Below are 19,537 nucleotides of genomic sequence, written 5' to 3'. Positions count from 1 at the left end.
TGCATTGTTTTATAAAATAGAAGGGGGAACTGTGGTGAGCCGTTCTAATTAGACCGTGGCCGCCATTAGAAGATGGCGCCGGCTTCCACTGTGGCCTGTGACAAACAACTCCTAATATGGAGAATTGGCACGCAATCCCTTCCCACCCTATGAGAAAGGTCCACGTGGCAGCTTGGGATTGGTATGCGGGAGGCTTTATTAGGCTGTGCTTGGGCGCTCGGCGGTGGGTCGCTAGAAGATGATACTTGAATCAAGGCCTGAATAAACTGCTGAAAGAAGAATCCTGTGTCGTGTTTTCCCTTGCTGGCGAGGGGTCGCGACATCTACCCAAAGTACCTTAGTCACTATGAATGACTACGAGTTCAGAAAAACTCATAACTGCCTTCTTACATGAAAACTTGTCCTTACAGATGCCAGATGCTTCTTGATTTGGAAGCTCTGTCCTTATCTGCTAGGATAGTCTGTAGCCAACAACTGATTGGACCTTGTCTCAAGATAGGACTAACACTTTGGAGTAATTTGTGATTCAAAAGTAATCTGTAATATCAGGCTGTAATTAGTTTCTGTGCTTTCTTTTTTTATTTATTTGTTCTAATTAGTCATACATACCAGTAGAATGATTTTGATATATTATACATATATAGAATATAAATTCCCATTCTTCTGATTGTACAAGATATAGAATAACATTGGTTGTGTAGTCATATATGCACATAGGATAGTAATGTCCAATTCATTCTACTATCTTTCCTATTCTCATTTCCCCTCCCTTCCCTTCATTCCCCTTTTTCTAATACAAAATTCTTCTATTCTTCCCTAACCCTTCCACCCCTTTATTGTGAGATTAGCATCTGCATATCAAAGAGAACATTTGGCTTTTGTGGGGTTTTGTTGTTGTTGTTGTTGTTTGTTTGTTTGTTTTGGTATTGGCTTATTTCACTGAGCATGATATACTCCAGTTCCATCCATTTACCAACAAATGCCATAATTATGTTCTTCTTATGGCTAAGTAACATCCCATTGTGTATATATACCACATTTTCTTTATTCATTCATCTGTTGAAGGGCACCTAGGTTGATTTCATAGCTTAGCTATTATGAATTGAGCTGCTATAAACACTGATATGGCTGTGTCACTATAGTACGCTGATTTTAAGTTTCTTGAGAATAAACCAAGGAGTGGTATAACTGGGTCAAATATTGGTTTCATTCCAAGTTTTCTGAGAAATCTCCATACTGCTTTCCATAGTGGTTGTGTACCGATTTAAAAAATTATATCCTTGCTTAATTTGTCTTTCTGTTTTTCATGGTCCAAACACTCCCCTTTTCCATCAATAAATCAGTTTCCTTAAGAACCTACTTGTAGGAAACTTGACCTTGGACAATTGGTGTTAAGTGTGGTTTAGGAATCTGACATGGAATTCTGGAGGTGGATCACTTACAAGCTGGATGACAATGAAGCCACCACCACTCATTTGATGCAGTATTTACTGTCTGTGGGTTTGTAGTAGCAGTACAATTTAGAAGACTGTTGCCTGGGATGAAATGAAATAGTGGACAGTTTTTAAAAAGTAGTTTGAGTGCAGTGGCCCCTGTGGCAGCACTTAAAGTCACCATCACCTCCTGCAACCAGAAGGTAGACAGAGATGATGAAGATGTGTATCACAGACATGGCAGAGAATTATACAAGACTGGCTTAGTGTGACCAAGAAGTCAAATTTAATACTATTTCATTTTAGTAATTTTAACTAATAAAATTTTACTTATTTTATCAGAATATAATCAGTATACATTAAGCTGTGAATACTTATTGTGAGAAATTAGATAGGTTTGAATACATGTCTGCATCAGTGAAATCGTTACAATCAAGATAGTGAACTGCCGGGGTCCTGCCCTAGCGGGGTCCAGGGAGTCCTGAAGGATGAGTGGCGTCGGAGAAAAGATGAGACAGGAGTTGTTCCGATCGAGCAATCTCCAGAGAGAGAGCTAATGCAGTTTTCTCTGGGTCATCTTTTATTACAATTTTTCTCATCATTATAGATTCAGAATACATCATTAATTATATAATGTAAAACTTTGCCAAGACATGACATTTCCTTAACCATGATTGGGGGTACAAACAATGTAACATTAATTTACATTTTTCCAGGATATGATCTTCAGTTATGTAATTATTAAAAGTACAGAATCATTAATAAAATACGTCACTAATTTACATTTTTCAGATTTTCCCAAGATTTACTATTTTTCCCAAGATATGTTATTTTCTTATTAACTAATGCCAAACTACATAACCAGACTCTAAGTCTCCTAACCAATCATTAACCTAAAGTACACTTGTACTTTATTTCTAATCTAAAATTCCCATCTAAAAAAGTCCCTTTAAATCTTATATTTAAAATATCCTAAAGTTTATAAATCATTCTTAAAACATATCAGAAACCTATACAACTACAAACTTAAGAATTTCTAAACTTAAGAATCTAAATAAAATAATATTTCTAACATTATTCTAAAACTGTGTCTTATAAAGTTGTTTTAATTAATTCCTAAATTTATTCTCATAAAACTGATTGAGCTACTTTCTCGAAGAGTTTCTTTGTTTCTCAGTCAAGGTGCACTAGTTCTCATATCTTTATAATCTTTCTCAATAGAAAGTAAGTTCTAAAAATCAATCCACTTTCCACCAATATTAACTATGCTCATCATATATCCCTATGTAAAGTAAGAAAGGATTTATAAAAAGAGAAGAATATATTTTTATATGTTTTAACTTTCCTAAGTGTATAATATAACTTGCCTTAATCAAAAATGAAACTGCATGTGGTGAACTTTGTGAAATAAGCATACTGATTAGGTTTTCTAAGAGGCTGGAAATATGGGCTTGTGTTCTAGTTGATATAATCAATGTGGTGCCTAAAATTCTCATGACCTTTCAAAGGATGATTGTTGTCCGTTATCAGGTTTGTCCATAATGTACTGAGATAGAAGAACAGCCTTCTACTTTGTCCTTGATATGCTGAGGGGTAGTAGAACAGCCTCCAAGGCATGAACTACCTGTTATGTACTAGCCATCTGAAATTTAATTTGTTTGGCATTTAACATACTCGTGCCTCCTGTCAGAAACATAAGCATGAAAATGCAAAGTCACAATTACATAAAAAAGGGTCTCATGGTTTCGGTTTCCCACCAACCAGCGCGGCTTTGCCAGCATTCATCCTCACTGTGACCCTGTCAAGACAGTGAGTGGGGGATCGCCTTCACCAGTGAACATAAATATGTAGCATGCCCAAAAAGTTTCCTGGTGCCCGTTATTTCTGTCCATCAATAGGATAGAAAAAAATTATGTTTTTGACTATAGATGCATCACTTTAATAAGTACTTAATATTAATGGAGTAAAATGGTCATTGAATATTGGCAATAGACATAAGGTTTCTCTATTTCAGGGAAATATGAGGAGCTTATAATAGGAGGAAAGAATAATGATAAGAATCAAGTAGGAAGACTACCTGTATATTATTATAGAATTATGAAATTGGGTGACTATTGCTAAGAACTGTTGAAGAGAGAAAATGAAAAACTTAGATCTACTAATGAACAATTGTTTGAGGTACCATAGTAGCCACAGGATATTGAGGAATAGCACAAAACCAGGTGACAGTGACAGGTCCTATAAAACAGACATGATGTGGGGAAAGGAAGCCCCTGACTGTCACTGGGTATCAAAGATAAATTCCATTTCCATAGGACTGTCTCTGATGATGAAAAGAACACTCAAAATCTTTTCTTCTAGGCTTTGGAGTTATATAGTACATTTTTCTCACCTATAATCCCCTCACTGTGCCTTAGCACACCAGGTCTTCTTGTTCCTTTCTCTCACTTAACACCCATCTGCAAACCATTCTCTACCCCACCCCCACTGCCCCGGGTAACCACCATTTACTCTTATCTTCTTAAGATACAATTTTAATAAAAAATATCTTGTCTTATGTGAATTTTTTAATTTTTTTCTAGTTCCAACTGAGCTTTCCCTGTCATACTGGCAATTGGCGATTTCCTTCAATCTTTAACATGCAGAATCTGTACTTCATCCTACATGCAAAAGTCTCCTATTTCCTAGAAGTCATAGCTTCCTTAGCTTTACTCATTTCCCTCTCAAAAATACCTCAACATTTTAAAAAGATAGGTGTAAGAAAAAGATTCCCAGTTACAGTGTTATTAATAAAAATGATGTTTTTAGATTAAAATTATCATAGATATAAGCATAGGTTGCTAAGTTGTAAAAGTCAAAACTCAGATATTAACAAAAAGTGAAGATGATTTTATGGACATTCAGACCCTCTTAGATTTCTTAATCACTTCTTTATACATTATATGAATTAAATTGTGAATCACTAGATGTCTCATAACAAAAAAGATTTAGATAAACGTCATGGTATCTGAAATATTTGTAGATGTTGTTTTAAAATCACAACTGAATCAATATGTGTGGCAATGGTTTTATATCCTGTGGCTATATTTCTAAAATAATTATCATAATTATGACAACCCTCAAAGTTAAACACTTGAATGTATTTCTGACTGTAATGTAGAACAAAGGCACATTTTCTCTTTTCCTGTTTGACTCAAATGAATGACAGAAGGCATGAGAAAAGCTAAGTAAATATCTATCTTGATGACAAGAAAGAAATTGATATAGATATATAGGTACAGATATAATTCCCACTGTAGTAAAAGAAAAGCACAATGAGAAGAAATTCTTAAAATGAATGACTTCAATGCAGATTTCAGGCAGAGGCATTGAGATACTAATTCCTCAAAGATAGAGAACCACTCTGAGTGACAAAGTCAATGATCTCTTATTTGGGAAAGATTTGTTTCAGTGATTAGAATGGCTACCAAAATTTTCCTCATGATTATTTACAGGCATTGAAAAGGATACATAATGACTACAAAAATCTTCTATTTTTGCAAATGAACGATAGAGTGGAAGGAAATCTATGGGTGGGGAGCAGTTTACTGCTAAAAAAAAAAAAAAGTGTATGTTAAGGGGAAAGATGTTTTGTTTACATCTTGACAGACATGTGAAATATATGGTATTTAAAGGTAAAAAAGATAATCTCTAGACAAACCAAGAATTATGTAATCAGCAACACTATGTAGAGCAAGGAAGATTACAGAGGTGGAAGGAAGTAGACAAATCGTAATTTCAGTATCACTTGTAGAGGGAAATCCACAAGCAATGACAGAGAAATAGATTCATTCCACTAAGTAAATCACTGTTATGAGCTATCACAATAAAATCATGCACAATAAAGGAAACTCAGACTTTATAGAGAAATAAAATAAGTGAAATATGAATACTAAAAGAAAGCAACATAAATTAAGATGGCAAAACCAAGACCAAGAATTAATCATATCCCATAATATAAATGAGATTTGTTTTTATATTCAAAGAATAAATACTCACATTGAATAACCAACAAAACCCATCTACATTTTATGCACAGGAAATAAAGTAATGCAGGTTGAAAATGAGGGTCGACAAAGGCAGGGAAGGAAGCTAAAAATTAAACATTTTTATGTATATACAAATAATGCCAGATAATACACACTTCTGTATCGAAGAATTTATGAAATAAAAATTTGATCCACAGTCAGCATTTAAATCATCAGTAGTGCTTGTTGTATCAAAGATTGGAAGAAAATAAATATTACCTACATAACTTTATTTGATCTAATTGAGGTATCTTCGTTTTGCACAAAATTTATATTTTCCAAATACCCATAAAATAATCATAGTATTTGATGAAAAAGAATGCTCAAAATGTTAAAAACAATAAAAGTAACACAAATAGTAAATATGCATTTTATATAATGTAACAAAACAACATATTAATCAGAAAACTAGTAATACAACCCAAAATGAATAATTCATGGGCTGATATTGCCTTTCATCTCTCTTCCTTTACTTAGGAACATATGATTTAATATGTAATACTTTTTAGGATCAATTCATTGTTAAATGTAACATCAAGGAATTATGATAATGAGGTGTTCATGTTGATATGTTTATAATATATACAATGAATTCTAAAAAGAGAACATAATTAAATAGATATTCCTTTATTTACATAACTACTTCTGAAATTATGCTCTACATTTGTGATTTTGGGATGAAAAAACACTAGAGAGAATTACATTTTTTCTGTGTTATTTTTGCCAAGTACCTGTAAAACCTCTACATATTTAACAGGTTCTAAATGGGCTTGTGAAAACATTTTATGGCATATAGACACTGTCTTTAAGTGCAAATACACGTAGAAGGCACACACCAAAGCGTTGGCTCTGTTGTCTCTATCCAGTGGAAGCATAATTAATATTGACCTCTGTTTATATTTTATGAAGTTACTTTATGTGTTAGCCAAAATGTATGTCACATTTGCAATTGGTAAAAACAACCGTAAAGGTTTTTCCATTTTGGAAAGACTGTCCTGAAATGTTTTTCCATTGCCTCTTGGAAAACTGCTAATCATGTTCACGTAGGATTCAAGCTCTTTACAAGCCATCTCAGTTGTATTCCTAGCATCAGTTTCTGCCATGTCTGCGTCATGTACCCTGCATTTATGTAAAGATTCATGGCTCTACATTCTCATAGTTCATTGATAAATCCATGCCATTTTTCATGTTGTCCCTTCTGCATAGAATAAATGGCCTTTCCCTTACAGACTATCAAAACTCCTTCACTTAAAAAGTTCATTTAAATGTTACCTTAGTGATATTTACAAGAAAAATTAATTGCTCATTCTATTAATTATTTTATAATACTAGAATTAAATGCATATATCTTCTGTGATACTGTGTGGTATATGTGTGTATATGTGTGTGTGTGTTTGTGTGTGTATGTATGTGTGTGTAAAAAAGAGAAAGCAAGGCCAAAATGATAAAATTATAAATGATATTCATGTGTAAGAAAATGTATATTATTATATATATGGACATATCCACATTTAAATTTTCAGTTTACAACAATTTTGTTTGCTCAGATAGTTTATGTCTATAGGTAGTCATCTTACTTTCTGAAAGATTATCAATGAGCTTGTGAATGTGATTGTGACTGGAAATTTTCCTGTAATAAGGAAGTACAGAAATCAAGTTTTTACTAGACTTCACATTTGCTGATATGGAAGAATTTAGTCTAAAAGTACAGTAAAAACAAACAAACAACCAACAACAACAAAAAAAACATGTTTTTTCAAATAAGCCATGATTAATTTTGAAAATTTTGATAGCAATTGACCTAAGAACTGGTTAATTATTAGTCACTTCCTCAATATATTTTTTATCAAACCAGTATTTTAAGCATTAAAAGAGATGGCTTAAATTGCAGGCTGTCTACAGTGAATTTAGAAGAATAATAGCCTTACCCAGTGATACAGCTTACTTTGGGTCATTAAGTTAAATATCAAATGGCATTTGATATGATTTCCACAGTATTATAATAAGAATTACATTTCTTCTTTATTCATTAGCCAATAGTAGCTTTTTGGATTTTCATGGAATTTCAGTCTTGGGGTATAGTTCCATAGGCATGAATACAGTTAAACTTCTTAACTGAATATGGCTTTTTAATAGAAGATTTGACATGTTCAGGTTATTCTGAATTTCTGAATTAATGCTTTTTGGGAAGAAGCTAGCAAATCTGTGATCCGGGATGAAGCACTGAATCACTGATTCTCAATTTCCCCTCACCAAAATAGTATGACCTCATGTTATTCTTACTAATGATTTCAAGCTAGACACTGCCATACAGCTCCTAGGTTGAGCTCCTATTTTATTACATTTGAGGTATAAAAAGATTTAAAGTCTGATTATCTATTATTTAAATGATAAAATACCATCTTTTGCAATATATTTGTAGGATCAGTATTCAGTGTTTCAAATTGCAATGTGTGCACAAAAACAATTGGAAACAGATTTTATTAATGACAGTTGGGTTTGCCTTAGTAACAGTGTATCAATTATCAAAAGCTTGTTCAAGGCCAATCCTCTTGTTTGAAGCAATTTAAAATTCTGAGAAAATCAGGGGGAAAAAATTTAAAAAAAAAAAAACTATTGACAACACCATAAAAAGACCTAAAGCAGGCAGAAATGGAAAGTAAACGATCCTTGAAAGAGGATTTTCATTAGATCATATTTGAGTTTACATGGCTGTTTTGTCCATACTGTGTGAGTTATATTGAACTCAAGTAGAAAGTCAGACTCCAGCTGTATTGAGAAGTATGAGACCAAAGTTTAGGGCTGCCAGTGGAATAAAAGCGCTGGGGAGATACTGGAAAAAAGAATATCAACATAGAGTGGGCTGGGGATATAGTTCAGTTGATAGAGTGCTTATCTCACATGCACAAGGCCCAGGATATAATCCTCAGCAACACACACACACACACACACACATACACAAAAGTATCAACATAGTGGATAGTTCCAAATTTCTTTATAAACTTTGCTTATACCCTCCTATTTTGAGCAAACTATGCCACTAACATAGACCAAACAAATTTATGCCTTCCAACAATGTCAGAATAATTGAATAATAATTAATTCACAAGTTATACTATGTTCAATGGTAGCAATTTACTAAATAATCACAGGTCACCTGATAATCAAAGGTTGCACAACTGCAAATTCTTTTATTCCATTCCAATCTTAATATCTACCATCTATAATATTCAAGTCATACTATATATATAAAACACTGTATATATTTACACTATCTATCTATATGTGTATATACACACAAATATATATATAATATACTTATACATATAATATACTTCTATATATAATTACATATATATATATATATATATATATATATGTGCAGGGTCACAAGATGCTGAGCAGAGCATAGGCATAAAGCAGATATGAAAGCAAAGAGTCATTGTAGGTGGCCAGATAAGGACTTTTTAAGGAATCAGTTCTGCACAATTGTCAAGGCACAGGGTCCAGATGGGGGGACTTTGAGTATCATCTTCAAGTATAAATTTGCCATGGGCCATGCATCACTGCCAGGGCAGGAGAAATCTTGCAGCCAAAGGTAAAGAAAACCAGAGGTTCCTCACTGTAGAGATTTTCCTGGACAGGGCTAGTAACAAGTGACCAGGTAACAGGGACAAGTGCCATGGTCTCCAGTCTTGGAGGGGTCTCCTATTTTTGTAGGTGTTAGGTGAGAGAGTTATATCTGGTGAAGTTGATAAGCTCCTGTGTCTGGTGTTCCTGATATGATTTGGGATGCCCACATATCCAGGTGCTCTTGGTTTATTTGATATGTTGGCACAAATAAGTTATTTATCAATTTGTGCCTTATGGCAGATGAAACAAGGTGTAGAGAGTCATTCTACCTTGGCACTGGAACTCAAAATGGTATATTTCATGAAAAACTACTGCTTTATAATATGGTTAAGTACAGCCTGAAAACTACTGTACTGTACAACGTAGAGTACCTCAGCAGGGCACAGCCTGCTCGCCACACCTTGTTTCTTCCAAAGGAAGTTAAAAATTCACACTCTCCAGACTACAATATTCTCAGTACCTAGCATTCCTAATCCCTGACTCCCCAAAAAGCAAAATGACACATTTAGTGTATGAATAAGAAGGAAAATATGATCCTTAGATGAGAGAAAAAGTGATTAACAAACCTGAAATTATCTCCAATGCTGAAATTAGAAAAAAAGACCTTCAAAATTTTTCTATAAAAGTCTTTGGATTTATAGGTAAGTATTTGCCGCAGCCCGGCTGGCTGGGCAAAATAACCGGGGGGTGACGAATAACTTGTGTACGTTGATACAGCAAGAGTGGAAGCCCTTTATTGCAGGACAGGAGCAGTATTTATACATTCCACACAGCTTATCTAATTAGCATAAACTAGATACATCAGTCAACCAATAAGGAATCTCCACACTTAATGGCTCGCTTTTGTTACTTTTCAAACCACTCCCTCTGGCATTTTGCCAGGCACCATCCAGACTTGTTTATGAACTCTAACATTCCCCTGGCAAAATGCCAGGTGTTATTTTGACTTGTTTACAGACTCTAACAAGTATTAAAGTATGCAAAATAAAAGTCTCACTCCAACTTTGGATCAGCAATGGCAACAAAATATTGCAAACCAGCTTGGAGGTAAAGCAACAAAAATTATACTACCTGAAGAACAGAAAGAAAAATCTGAAGTTCATTTATTGTTGTTGTTGTTGTTAGGTATACATAACAGTAGAGTGTATTTTGACATATTATACATATATAGAATGCAGCCAATTACAGTTTTGATCCCATTCTTGTGGTTGAACATGATGTGGAGTTACACTGGTCATATATTCATATATGTACATGGGACAGTTATTTCCAAGTCATCATACTATCTTTCCTATTCCCCACCCCCCTTTTTCCCTTCATTTCCCTTTGTCTAATCCAAAGATTTTCTATACTTCCCCTCCCTATCCTCCCTCATTATGGGCTAGCATCCACATACCAGAGAGAATATTCAACCTTTGTTTTTTTTGGAACTGGCTTATTTCACCTAGCATGATATTCTCCAAGTTCATCCGTTTACTGGCAAATGTCATAACTTCTTTCTTCTTTGTGGCTATGTAATATTTCACTGTGTATATATACCACATTTTCTTTATTCATTCATCTGTTGAAGGGCACCTAGGTTGGTACTATAGCTTGGTTATTGTGAATTGAGCTGATATAAATATTGATGTAAATCTGAAGTTTTAAAAAAGTAAATTTGATATCAATGACCTGTGAGGTAATAAACAGCCAATAAATTATATGCACGATTGTAATTATAGTCCCATAAGGCAAGATGTGTACACATAAGTGCATGAGCAGGAATATCAAATAGCACAAAATAGGAACAACTGATCAATTAGAGTATAGGTGATATAGGGTTTTCTTATTCTATTCCTGATATTTTTCGTAAGTTTGAAATTTACAAAAATAAGAAGCATCAAAAAACAACAAAAATTTTCATGTTGCTTTCCTTTTTTTAAATTAAAATGTAATTCAAACATTTGATTCACCTCTATAAAAGTCAACACCTTTGGGCTATATATTAGAAGACACCACAGCAAATTAAATTAGAGCATTTACAGTAATTGTTAAAATTTCAATTAAGAATAAGTCTAACATGTATATAATACATGATGGCAGAGCTAATTATTCACATTAATAACAATCTTAGAGAGACTAATCTTGCTGTAATTTTATTTTCAAAGACACAGTAATATTGAAAACAAAGACAAAGACTTAATTAAGTCTTAAAATAGATTCTGAAAAATTAACTGCATTTCTTAATTAATTTGTAATGCAGAAAATGGTTCTATTGAGTGATATTAAATAAATACACTTTTAGTGTGTCGATTGCCTAAAATCTTTATTTTTCCAGACTTACTTCAACCTGCTTCTAAGAGTTTGGCTGAGTTTCAAGAGAGTTAACCAATTGCATTTGGGTCATGTTGTTCAAGGATATTGCAAAGCAGGTTCCTTTTCTTCCCTTGGATGTTATAATTTATACACAAACAGAATAATACCCTTTCATTCACACAAATAAACACATAACTGAAGAGTGACTGAACATAAAATTCAAGTTGTTTTGATATAGAAAAATAATTTTTTGAAGTTAAAAATTTATTGTCTCTGAGAGTATATTAAAGTAAGTATATTAAATGAAGACATTAAAGTGTTAAAAATAATATTTCCTCTATTTTAGAAAACTATGTTTTCAAGATATTTTCATATCAACGTAAAACTGTTTGTTTAAAATCACAATATCGAAGACATTGACAAATTTCTAGATTCAATTTGCCCAAATTGAATCAGGATGATATATACAATTTAAACAGATCAATTTCAAGCAATGAAATAGAAGACACCATCAGAAGCCTACCACCAAGAAAAGCCCAGGACCAGATAGATACACAGCCAAGTTCTACAAGACCGTTAATTATTTACATTAATAACAATCTTAGAGAGACTAATCTTGCTGTAATTTTTCAATTTATTTCAGGAAACAAAAAGAGGGAGCACTTCTGAACTCATTCTATGAGGCCAATATCACCCTGATTTCAAAACCAGGCAAAGACACATCAAAAAAAGAAAACTTCAGACCAATATCTCTAATGAACATAGATGCAAAAATTCTCAATAAAATTCTGACAAATCAAATACAAAAATATATCAAAAAGATCGTGCACCATGATCAAGGGGGATTCATCCCAGGGAAGCAAAGTTGGTTCAACATACAGAAATCAATAAATGTAATTCATCACATCAACTTACTTAGCTTATAGAAAAATTTTCTTATCCAGAAACCTCTCTTGTGTACAGCACAATATAGAGATATTTGCTCCAAATAGTAGTGTATATTTACAACTACATGCAGGTACTAAAATTTGAGACTGGTACTCACTCTCTGGTCACTTCTCCTAAATAATAGTCATATCCTTTTAGTCAAATAATTATTGACATTTAGATATAATATTTGTACTAAAATAATTCTTGAGACATAATTGGATTGTTAACTTTTCATTATGGTGAAATATCAACTTTTATGTTTAATCAAAATCCTTAGCTTATTTTGATTTAAAATTAATAATTGGAAATACATGGCTGCACCTGGCTTTAAAGTAGCCAGTAAATGACTAATTCACTGTGATTGGATTTAGATAAATGAATACCTTCTCCCCCTGATTACTGCAGCAGACAATAGAAGCCAGGCTTTCCTACCCTGCAGTCCACCATCATAATAGACTCCCAGTTCATAGTCTTTCTATGCTCTGTCAATTTTGTGATATCCCTTACATTTTCCCTCCCTTGTTCAATGGAGGATAGCAGTATTTGTTGCCATATGAATTAGTAATCTGGATTATTTTTTTAATCCCTTCTTGGGAAATGAGAGTAATAACAGTGTTTGAAAAATATCCAAGGTCTCTGTCTTAACAGCTTCAAAAGTGTTTGTTGAAAAGAAATTACCTAGAATAGCATAATCCACAATCTGCATGGTGTTATACATTAAAAACATGGCTCATTGCTAATCCTCTTCCACATCACTTTTAAATTGTGGTTCTGGTGACTCTGTTACCTTTCTGATGACTGATATTTATCTTGTGCAGAACACTATTGTGAAATCTGGTTGGCTTAACTTTTTACAGTCAGTGGTAAATTGGATTCTAAGTACAGAAAGTGATGCTATCCTTTAGAGATATGAAGTAGGTGAAAAAAATGTAAAATGAAATCAGCCTTCTCAAGATGCATTCTAAGAAATACCACTCTCTCCAGCAGGGATTACCTTCTTGGAAATAGTCTCTCTGGAACAGAGAAGTGTGGCCTCTTAACACCATGCCTTTTAGACAGGTAATTGCTGATAATTGTCCCTGCATAATCAGCAGGATTCTCTGGAAGAAAATAAATGTCTAGAGTCATGTAATAGGCAGAAACTTTTACCCTTTCTAAAATGAATCTCTACTAATAGGTTATTTCTAAATCCTTGAAATAGCCAAGGTGAATACCAAAACACTATTTTCAGTAATCTCAGACTCTCTACCTATAGGATAACATTGCTTTAGACGTGACTTAGTGTGGCTTACTAAGAACTTTTGAGCAACACAGCTAGAAAACAAATGTGAAGACATATATAAGACTAAACCCTTGCTCATTGTTTACTTTAATGCTGGGGTTAATTAAAGTAAGATTCTTTAAAGAAGACTCTGCTGTGTGCCTCAAGGGGCAGCAAGGATGCAAATGAAAACAGAAAATGAACAGATCCCAAAGAAAATGAAATACTGTTGTCATTTCTCAAATGTCACTTGATTTCAGAGATTCAATTTACCAGAGTTGAACACAGTAAAGAGTGTGCCTTATTAAAGTATTACCAGTTTAATCAGAAATGTTGAGAATCAACAAGGGATCATACTTAATGTTCGGCCTAAAGGGCAGTGCGTTTTACACACTGGTAGATGCCCTCTCTTGGCAATAACAGTCAATGCAAGATTGCTTTAGGAAGAACTATAAAAATGCAAATTACCAAGACCTGATTTGGTCTTATTGCCTTAGCTAAGTTCTAACACTTAAACTTAAAATATATGGCTGCTGGAGCTAATTAATACTGGTTAATTTGCATATTCAAGAGCCTTTGTATAGTACTCCTTCTCTCTCTTAACTAATATGAGATGACTCTTTCAAAGCTCATGAGGCCATTTAAATAGTGAACTGGATTGTAATGTGTGCCTTCATTTAAAAACGTTTCAAATTTTTAAGTAATATATCCCAGTTTGAATTTTGCCTTAAATCCCTTACTAGTTTCCTTCCCTAATAAATAGAAGACAAGGACTGTTTGGTAGCAAATTACACAGTTTAAATATAAAGTTTATATCTTCAATTGGCATAATAAAAAGTTTTGGAAGTAATTGTATATTCATAAAATAATTCAATCATGCATTTTAAGTATAGCAAAAATCTAGGCCTAGATATATATTTAAAATTGATACCTAAAAAACATATTCATAACATGGTAGAAATAAGCAAAAAATAATTCACCATTTGATATTAGTATGGTTTTAGCTTTAACAGTCATATTTTGAGATTACTTGTTTTTTCATATAAATAAAAAGAAGAGTAATACTGAAAGAAGAGTTCATTACAAATTATGAAAAAATACTCACTAAATGTGCAAAAACATATTACTCACAATAATTTAAAGCATATTTAAGCACATGTGACATCTATATAGGAAGAGAAAGAGCAAATGTGGTTAACTGACGTAAGTGAAAGATCTGGGAACCCGAATCTAATCCTCTATGTTATTTAGTTTTTCTTTATAAAAACAAATGAATATTAAGGTACTTATTTTTTTCTCTTGAAAACTGGAAAACTATTTCAACAATTGCTATTTCACAAAGTTAACATTAGCTTGGTCAATGTAACATTATCCCCTCCAACCAGCTCCACTAATTATATGAGGGGAACTTGAGAGCAATGTCATTATTGAAATAAGTTCATGGCCATACCTGATGCCTACTTTGCAAGGAAGAACAGAAAATCTATAAGAGCTATTATCCAGACATTAGGTGTATATAGTAGAATTTACTTGATATCTTCTATACCCTATATGTTCTATATATCAATTAGAATTCCAACTGATAGTAAAACATATCCAATTGATACTAGTATCCAATTGATACTAAAACATATACTAGTATCCAAACTAACCAAACACAAAAATTCTAAACAAATTTTAGAAATGAGAAGGAGAGGAAAGTGAGACACTTAGTCTTCGTTTGAAAGTTTTAAATATTGTTGAAAGCAATATTTTTGCACCTGGATGTCCAAAGTATAACTAATTCTTATGCTGACCGTGTTCTGTTCTGGAAGGACAAAACCACCTCCTGCACATTCTTTGGCAAGTCATTTCCCTCATCCTTTATTGTTCTAGATTACTTCTTTCAACACTATTTCATGCCTAAAACCAAACAGCTAGCTTTTCATGAGGCTGCAAGCGCTCATTTTCTATTTTTAATTGAGTCTTTTCATGTTTTGTGTTTGTTATGGAAAGGGTATACAGTTTCAGAAGAAATAACTTAAGAATGAGGTGCTTTTAATACTAATAAAAGGTAAATCACCACTTATGCTCTCCTGCTAATAATATTGCACATTCATAATTTAAAAACAAAGCTGGAAAAATCAATGTCAATTAGACATTATGGTATATTTTCAATGTATAAGGCAAGTATAATTATTGAAGCTCATCCTTTCTATATGTTCCTCTTACTCCCTGCAGGTAAGAGGAACATATAAACTACCAGCATTGTGAAACTTGCCTTATCAGCAATATGACCACCTCTTGCTCCTATTCAACCCTGATTTGCACACCTAAGATTACAGAAATGTCAACTGTTGACAGACCCCAGCAACTTTCACTGCACTTTAAGAAGACATTGAGAGAAGAAATTAGTGATAGGTGCTGGATAGAGCCTCTCATCATAAAATATTTGGCATCAATAGATACTAGAAATAAGCAAGGTACACCTTTTGGAAGCTAGATATCATACATAGGGTACAGCTTTACATGAACACATAGACTATGTACAACTGGCACGTTTATACTGATAACTATTGATAAAACCTTGACAGCTTATACACTCAAAACTTACAAAACAAGGTATATTTAGCTTATTTGAGTTCCACAACAGCTAGTGAATCAATTATGAGTAGATAAAAATGCAGTAAAACTAGGAAATGTGTTCAATGCACACACTTGCAAAGCACTAGAACTAGGAACAACATAAGGGTTTCTCTTTTTATAACATCTTGATCTTTGCCTACATGCATGAATACTTCTAAGGACAGAAATTTTATTCTATTGAAAAGTAAATAATCTTACTGCTGGAAAGTATAACTATTAGAAAATTTCTTCTTTTATTGAGTGGCAATGTTGTCTAAATGAATAAGTCTTTTATTATTCAAGGCTAAAGACCAGAACATTAAATCTGAATTCAACTTACGATTTTAGTTGCTGATCTGAGAAATAATTGTGTTGGTACTTCATGATATTTCAACTAAAAAAAGCAATTCAACTCAATGAAATAAATACTAACCATGCCTATGCAAAATGTGCTGTACAAAATGAGCAAGCAATGGAGCTAAGGGTAAATGGTAAGAACATTAAAAAACTGTGTTTCTCTGAAATATTGTCTAACAAACCATATGAAGAGAATTGGAATGACGGTAAAATTTGGGACCGAAATTTGAATAAATGCCAATATGTAAAATTGGACAATTTTAGATATCTAACATAAAAATTTTAAAGTGTCACATTCTTTCAAAGAATGATGCTTTACCTTGTGTTAAAACAGAAAGTCAACTCCTTTCAGTTGACTTATGCCATTTGTAAGAGTATCTCATGCCATTTGTAATAGTATCTGGTAGGTTTCAAATAGTAAGATGACTGTTCTTCCAGCTAAAACACACCACTCTTCATATATTTTATCTCACCTTTTCAAGAAACTCTCCTGATTATTTATTTACTTTCTTGAATCTATACCTCTACCTATTCCATCCTTACTGTCGGAGTAGGAAAAAAAAAATGCACTGATAAAGTTAAATAGGTAAGAAAAACTTTATTGGATGTTATTTTAATAAAAAGGAGAGAGCAGAAATCAGTGTAAAATTCACTAAAAACAAAGATCATGAGAGTTTGTGTGAGCAAGTGTGAGGACAGTAGGCCATTTGTGTTTGAGAACTCACCTTCAAAAAAAGGTAAACTTTTTAAGGCCTTCAAAACCACAGGTCATTTTAAAACCTGAAGCAGGTCCCACGAAGGTTAGCTTCCTCTCCTCCCAGGAGACTGAGACATAAGCCCTGTCTCCTTGGTGATTGCATTCATAGGGACTGTCCCATTTCCTTGAGAAAGCCTTGGGTCATAAAACCAACAATAGGTTTCTAAAAAGATTTATATTTCAAAGGATCCCAGCAATAATTTGTGATTACAAATCTTCTAAAGGAAATGCTCTGATAAGAGGGAAGAGAGAGACCTCTGAGGTTAGGATATCTGAATTCTGGAAAGAGCAAGATAAGAGGAAGGTCAGGGGGACTGGGGTTGTGGCTCAATGGTAGAGCATTTGCCTGGCATGTGTGAGGCCCTGGGTTCAATCCTCAGCACCACATATAAATAAACAAATAAAGTGAAAACCCCATTGGCAACTAAAAAATATTTAAAAAAAAATAAGGAGGTCAGGAGCCTAGAAGCAGGAAGATGGCTTAAGGTTTAATCACACTGAGGCAGAGGTTATGGCTGTCTTGGTCACATTAGTTACCAAGATTTTCACAAGTTCTTTCCTTTTTATAACCATAGTCAAATAAAACAAGTTACAAATCATTCTTAGAAGACTGGTTCTCCTTTTCGTACTCAGTGGTTTGGGGAGAAAATGGTTAAGTGGTCTTCTCTGAGAGAAGTGTATTTTAATCACTTTTGTGCATGGTGACAATAATGATAGATAGACATTAGTCTGTTTTACTATTGGTTTTTTATAATCTTCTTTACAGATACTGCAGGCTCACTGCAGGCATGGTGGGCAGAAGATACCCACCTTCTCCACCCAGCCTCCTTTATACCACTCATACTACTTTCCTATTTCTTCTTGTTTCTTCCCAAGCAAGTTTTTTAAAAGTACTTTCTATGCTAAATATCTTCCTCCTCTTCCATTCTTCATCATCCATTTGCTTAATCAATGCATTGAAGTCATACTATACCATTGAGTTTTCTTTTTCATTCAATAGTAATTGGCTTATTTGGAAATTAATTGCTATTTTATAGTCCTTATCTTATATACATTTTCAGAAGCACTGTCCCACTTGACTGAATGTGTGGTGTCATATGCCTCTGGTTCTTTACCTATTTCTTTTTCTTTTTTTGGTACCAGGGATTGAACCCAGAGGTACTTAATCACTAAGCCACATCCCTAGCCCTTTTTTATATCTTATTTAGAGACAGGGTCTCACTAAGTTGCTTAGGGCCTTGCTAAATTGCTGAGGCTGGATTTGAACGTGTGATCCTCCTGCTTCTGTCTCCCAAGCTGCTGGGATTACAGACATGTGCCACTGTGCCTGGTTTCTTTACCTGTTTCTGTCCACACCTTACCCTCTTTGGTGATCTGTTTTGCCTCCACCAGGTCTTTAAATGCTCATGTTCCTCTCTCAAACCTTCCTCACTTTTCACGTGAAACACTCTCTCCAGCCTGCAGATGGCCATTGTGAACTATCCAGCTTCTGATCTCCTAAGCCAACGAAATAAGTCCCCTTATTAAAAGGCAATTTTAGCCTTTCCTACAGTTTGATGCACCTCCATATTGTTATGGTTTCAATATGCTTTGAGGTGTCCCCCAAAAGCTTATGTGTGAGACAATGCAAGAAAGTTTGCAGGTGAAATAATTAGATGATGAGAGTTGTAACCCAACCAGTGGATTAATCCCCTGATATGAATTAACTGTGTGGTTACTGTAGGTAGGTTGTGTGTGGTTGGAGGAGATAGGTCATTGTTGGCATAACTTTGGGGTTTATGTTTTTCCTGGTGAGAAGATCCCTATCTGTTCCCTGATTGTCATGTCCTGAGTTGTATTCCTGCTCAACACCTTTCTACCATGATATTCTGCCTTATCTTGGGCACAGAGCATTGGAGTTAGCTCACTATGGACTGGGATCTCTAAAACTGTGAGCCCCAAATAAACTTTTCCTTCTCCCAGATAGTTCTTATTAGGTCTTTTGGTCATAGTGCCAAAAAAAATCTGACTAAAACTCATGATGATTGCAATCCATAATTCTAACTTTTGTCTTTTTTTATAAGTTAGGCTCACTCTTTCAATTCCATTATAAATATCTCCCTTAGTCATCCCAAAGAAATCTTAAAGTCAGTGAAACAGAACAAATCAATTTACTTCCAATTCTATTTTCCCAAGATAGAAATCCCAGAACTAAGTTTTA

The 19,537-nt window shown here is 33.8% G+C and overlaps 1 long non-coding RNA gene across 1 annotated transcript; it reads left to right on the top strand.

Annotated features, from left to right (window-relative positions):
* The first annotated feature begins 2,831 nt into the window (after positions 1-2,831).
* Positions 2,832-12,120, top strand: LOC125617528. The gene is made up of 3 exons (XR_007348571.1): positions 2,832-3,029; positions 9,881-9,885; positions 12,089-12,120. It is a non-coding gene; the product is annotated as an uncharacterized LOC125617528 (long non-coding RNA).
* The last annotated feature ends 7,417 nt before the right edge of the window (positions 12,121-19,537 follow it).

This window comes from Marmota marmota, unplaced genomic scaffold (assembly GCF_001458135.2).
Source record: "Marmota marmota marmota unplaced genomic scaffold, marMar, whole genome shotgun sequence".
NCBI lineage: Eukaryota > Metazoa > Chordata > Mammalia > Rodentia > Sciuridae > Marmota > Marmota marmota.
The sequence above is the reverse complement of the archived record's forward strand: the minus strand, read 5'-3'. Positions and strand labels throughout refer to the sequence as shown.